Raw genomic sequence first — 5899 nt, 5'->3', positions numbered from 1 at the left:
ACAGCTCACCCTTCCCCGTCCGCCCATCCCCCGCCTCGCTTCTTTCCCGGGGACCTCGCAGGGGCCACACTGCTCAGAGCCCACACTGCTCCGGCGTGCCCCTGACAGGCGGCCCCAGCTGTCCCCCCTTCTGAGACCTGCCGAAGAAACCCGGGAGGCCCCGGGCCCAGCATCTCCTGTGTGCCCTGGGAGGATGCGCTGGGGCGGTGCCCAGGCAGTGCTCGAGGACCGTTCTCGAAATGTCAAGGGAAAGAACGGTGGCTGCGGTGGTGGGTGGCCAGCAAGCCCAGCTTCAGTGAAGCCTGGGCTTCCCGACAGCCCCAAATGGCAAATCAGGGGCAACCTCCTGTCGCAGACAAGTTCTCAGACCGGACCCCAGACTCCTTCTTGACACAGTGCCCTAAGAAGCCGTTTTCCATCAAAGATGGCAAAAGAAATGAAACGTCTTTGCTGGCTCTGGACTCAACAGTCACCCGCACAGTTTCTACTGCGGTCTCCTTGAGAGCTGCCCCATTTGGGCCGCTCTTTCCAAGAGTGTCCCCGGCACCACCCCTCACCAGGAACACCACACGTCCCTCGTGCTGAAGCACCCTGGGTGCCACCCCCCCAGATGGGCCCCATGCAGCCATGTGGGAAGGGGCAGATGGGCACACACCCCGGTGATCTTCCCCAACAGCTGCGCCCCAGGGATGGTCCGGTCTTCACTGCACTTTTGGGCCCTCACTCCCCAAAGGATGTGAAACTCGGTAAGAGAGACAGGACACTCAAGTGAGTGGATATGGACGGAAGCTGGAGGTAGGGACAGTGTGGAGAAGCTTTCCACAGTGAAAACAGGCTGCGATAGGGCTCTGAGCTTCCTAGGGGCCAAGGCAAAATTAAAAAAAAAAAAAAAAAAAGGCAACACACTCCACTGTGGTGCATTCACGGTAGCACTCGTGAGACGAAAATAAGCCAGGCTTTCAGGAGAATCATGGCTTCCGCATTCAGGAGGCCCGAGAAGCTTCCGGGCATTGCTCCACGAATTGGGTTTCCTGAGATGCTTCAGGCAGCCCCCGAAGGCCGCGCGATGCCGCGGAGGGGACGCTAGCCTGAGCATCTAGGTCACAGGTCCAACCAGGGAACATCTGCTCCGTGGTCTCAGTTTCCCCATCTGGAAAGCGGGCGGTGACTCCTGCCGTGTGGAGGTTGCCCGGGGGCCCTGGCGAGGTGCCGGCTTCCCCAGCTGCAGGAGGCTGGCTGTGCGGCCCGGCACTGGGAAGCCTGCCGCCCGCCTGCCGCAAGGCATGATCGCTGCGCGTGTAATTCAGCATCATGGTTTCATCAGTCACAAAATCCAAATGGAAACACAGAGACATAAATATGCTCGCCCAGGGAGCCGCTGGACGGTACGTGGGCCCAGGGGAGGGGAGTGTGGGCGCCGCTCCGAGGTGGGAATTGCAGGGCACTGGGGTCACAGGCTGAGCCGGGGCTGGGCGGCCCCGGGGGCTGGGACAGGTGAGAAGGGGGTGCCCCCCCCCCCACTCTGAGCAGCCAGCCCCGCGGGAGGGAGCCTGGAGGGGCAGCGGGGGGCACTGCGGGGCCTCTGCTCTGTCTTCACAGACTTGCTCACTCCCCAGGTGGCCCAGGGAAAATCCATGGTCTGAGAAAACAATTCAGATTTCAGGGCCAGCCCAAGCGCAGGAGGTCCCCGCCGGACAAAGGGGTGGGCAGCCCCCAGGGCGAGGGAGGCTGGCACAGAGATGCGGAGGCACGGTGAGGCACGGTGGTGGCCACGCAGGGCAAAGGGGCCTCCGCTTTGGAGGCAAAGTCCTGAAGGAGGAGCCCCAGCACTCTGGCTTTGGGACCCTGGGCAGCCCCCACTGCTTTCCGTGTGGCCTCAGTTTCCCCGCCTGTTAAACAGCAGTCACGCCCGAGTGTCTGGCTGGTGTGATGCGGACAGGCACCTCCAGCTGTGCAAACTGTAAGGTGGGGGGAGGGGGCCCGCCAGCCTCGCCCGCGGTAACCGTGACGACGACGTGGCAGTGAAAGGCGGCCGGCTGTTCCTGGACCTGTGCTGTGTGTTTGCGGCTTGTTGTGCGACACCCACACCCCGCCAGACTTGTTTTCAAACGGCATTTTGTTAGCCAGCGCGAAGGCGCTCCCACACGCGCCAGCCTCTGCTCTCCTTCCTGCCAACCTCAGGGGTGGCACTGCGGCTTCCAAAATCTCATTACCGCCACCGTTCTCGTCCTCCGTGGCTCCCTCCTCTGCCGCCCCCACCCTCTCCTTTTGGAGGATAAATTTCTGTAGCAGCCAATTACAGCCGTTTGATGTGCGTAATGATGAAGCCGTGGAAATTGGAATTGACACCTCGGAGGATCGCGGCGGGGGGGGGGGGGGCGGGGGGAGCCACAACGTACAGGAGTCCGGCGTTTTCTCAGAGTTTTCTCCCATTGACAAGGACTGCTGGGGCCGGGGGCCGGGGCGCGGCCGGCGGGAGGGGGCGCGGGGCAGCCCCGCGCCTGCTCCTAAGCACCGATCAATTACAGCGCAGACAAGCCAGTGTCACATGTGATTCACAATGTCAATTTCATGCTCGTGGTAACCATTTAAGAAAGAGCCGGGCTGGTTTTACATTTGATAAGAAATCAGCAGCGTTTGTGTTTGTAAAAAGACGGCTCACAGAGTGTGACAGGTCCCAGAGATTGCCAGCCGGCGTCGACGGCCCGTCTGGAGTCTGTCAGAGACCCGCAAGTATTTATTTCAAATGGGTTCCCCCCCGCCACCCCCCTCAAGCCGGGACGTGAAAATAAACTGTCAGTCTCTATTTACAGCTGTACAAGCTGGAAATACAGAGGATTTTAGGTTAAATTGTCAGTTAACAGAATTCAAAATAGAAAAAAGAAATGGGCCTCGCTGCTTTTATTGCACATTTTGATAGGGAAAGTCATTTCTGCGTTTGGAGGGTGGAAGGAGCCGGCAGAGACGGGGCCAGGAAGGGCCTGACGACCCCGGGCAGAGGACAGTGCAGCTTTAGGGACAAGTGAGGCAACATGAGGGCTAATTAGATGGAGACGGGCGCTGACGGAGCTGTGTCCCGGGCCTCACCCTGCTCCCCGCCGGCCTGCTCGCGGCGTGTCTCACGAGCGTGGGCATGGCTAATACCTGGCCAGAACACCATTGTTGGGTGCGGAGGGTGCACCTCTGAGGAGGAAGCTGCTGGGGCTGCCACAGGCCCTGCCCCGACCCACCAGAGACGAGCCCTCTCTGCCCCCTCTGCCCAGGTGGGTGTGGGCATCCTGTTGCTCCTCTGAGGCCTGCAGGGGCAGGAGGGTCTCGCCTCAGCTCAGGGGCACAGAGGCGCAGGGAGGGCGGGAGGACACCCGGTCTCGGGGCTATGCACACGGGCCCCATGGTCCGGGATGGGGTCCGTGGAGCCGGCACCACAACTGCCCTATTTACTTGCGGAGCCGCGACAGGCTGGCTGTGCGTCCCTGGCAGGCAGACAAGGAGCCAGGCTTCCCCTGGCATCTCCAGGGCAACAGTGGACAAGCCGTCTGGCTTCTCTGGTTTCTAGGCACCCAGGCTCCTTGTCGAGAGCCTGGCGGGCAGGCGGAGGCTGCCAGACCGCTAGCTGCTCCAGGGCATTTGGGGCCGGGGGCGGGGGGGGGGGGGCAGGGGGCGCTGGAGAGGGAGGAACGCAGGGCCTGGAAAGGGGCCTGGCCTTGGGGGCCTCAATTTTCTTATCTGTAGAACGGGGATGAGATGTCCTAGTTCACAGGTTGACTGAGCATCGAAGGAACTCCTCTCGGCCTCCGATGGATGCTCGGTGCTGAGAAGAGGGGCCTCCAACGTGCTGGGTGACCCTGAGCCCTCCCGTCTCTGTGCACAGGCCCCCACCTGCCTAAAGAAGAGTGCAGGGCTTGGGCTGCTGGGAATCAGATGGCTTCACCCCAGAGACAGCCCCTTTCAGGGTCCTCGGGGTTGCGGGGGGGAGCACAGAGAACTCAGCGTGGCCACCATGTCAAGGCTCACGGACCCCAGGAGCACTGCAGAGTGAGGGCCACTGTCCTAGGGGCCCCCCCAAGGCACAGACCTGCCTTTCTGTCTGGACAGTGTGGGTCTGAGAGGCTCGATGTCCAGGCAGGCCTCACTCAGCAGCGGGGAGGCCGGCACTGTGGTGGGGACCCTGCCCGTACACAGAGACCCTCCCCTATGTGGTTCCTCTGGGCCCGCTGGGTGGCAGGCATGGCCACAGAGGTCCAAGCGGGGCCGGTCCGGTGGCCCACGAGGTGGTCCAAGCGGGGCTGACTGCACGGTTGCCTGAAAATTGGGCAAGCCGCTCGCGTGCAGGGGGCGGGGATCACAGGAGACGGGGGCGTCCAGAGAGAGACAAGTCACACCAGATGGGAAGCAGAGTCTGAGCACCGCGTCCCAGCCACGTGGCATCCCCTGAGGCCAGCTGGGCAGGCAGCCCACCTCGCCTCTGCCACCAGTAAGGGAAGCAAGCGGACGGGGCAAGCCTCATTCTGGACAGACCCACTGCTCTGCCCCATGCACGTGCACAGCCCTGTACGGTCTGCAAGCACGTCCTGTGTCCTCTGGCTTCTCGCAAGATGTCCCATGTGCCTTCCCGCCCATTAGGCAGATGAGGAAACTGAGGCTGCATCACAAGGCTGGCCGCTGCTCAGACGGCCTGGCCACCAAGCCCCCTGCTCAAGGGTGGCCCCCGGCCCCGACCCAGAGGACGGAGCCGGGAAGGGCTTCGCTCAGAGAGAGCCCCTGGTCCACACCGGCCCCTCCGTCATCTCTCAGCTCTTCTGTGCTGCAGATTCGCATGCGTGCTGTGTCCTGCCTGCCGGCCCGCGGCTCCCCCACCCGCTGGGCGAGATGACCAGTCCCCCGTCCGCTCCTCTCAGTAGCCTGGGACTCTGCCCGCCCCTCCTCCTCCACCCCCGCCCCCGCCCCCCCGCACTGCTCAGGGCCTCCCCAGGGGACGCTGCCCCAGCGTCCCCAGCCACACGTGGCCCGTCCGCACGTGGACTTCCAGCTGTGCCCCGGCCAGTATTCTGCTCCACATTTGAAGTTCAGATTTAAATCCTGAAGCAAAGTAGAATGTCTCCAGCCACACAGCCGTGCTGCTGGGGGGACGGCCACCCAGGAGGGGCACGCGTGGCCATCACAGGCCAGCACAGACAGAACACAAGGGTCACACCTGTGCTCCGTACTGATGCTGCTGATGCACTGAGTTAAATCGGATTTAACTGAAATTAATGTCACCTGCTTCCTTTCATGTTTCTTGCCCGGTAACAGCCCGAACGCGGCTTCCAGGCAGCACTGTCTCCCCTCAGCCGTGGGGCAGCACCTCGTACAGAATTCTTCCTCTTCACCCGCAGGTCCCTAGGTGGCCACTCACTATAACCCCTGTCTCTCTCTCTGTCTCTGCCTCTCTCCATCTGTCTGTCTCTGTCCATCTCTGTCTCCATCTCTGTCTCTGTCTCTCTCCATCTCTCTGTGTCTCTCTCTGTCTCTGTCTGCCTCCATCCACCTCCCTCCCCCTAGGTGCCACTCCACTCCAGCCCCTCTCTGATCCCGAGAACACCCAGTTCCTCCTTACCCGGGCCTTTGCACATACCGCTCTCTTTGCCTGAGCCACCCTCCCCAGATGCTGTCTCTCTCTGCTCATCTCCCGAGAACCGCCCCCCCAGTCGTGTGCCCCCACCTCCGGGCACCACTTCCCCACCACACACCGAATCCCCATGCACGTGTCTCCCCATGGGGTCGGGACCATGCACTGCTGTGTCCCCGATACTGGATGCTCGGGACCGTGCCAGGCCCACGGTAGGAAGCCACCCCCGCCCCCACCCGGGCATCCCATACATGCGCCGGGGCCTTTCCGGGGGTCGGAGGTCGGGTGGGG

This window comes from Panthera leo, chromosome E3, assembly GCF_018350215.1.
Source record: "Panthera leo isolate Ple1 chromosome E3, P.leo_Ple1_pat1.1, whole genome shotgun sequence".
In the NCBI taxonomy this organism is placed as follows: domain Eukaryota; kingdom Metazoa; phylum Chordata; class Mammalia; order Carnivora; family Felidae; genus Panthera; species Panthera leo.
The sequence above is the reverse complement of the archived record's forward strand: the minus strand, read 5'-3'. Positions refer to the sequence as shown.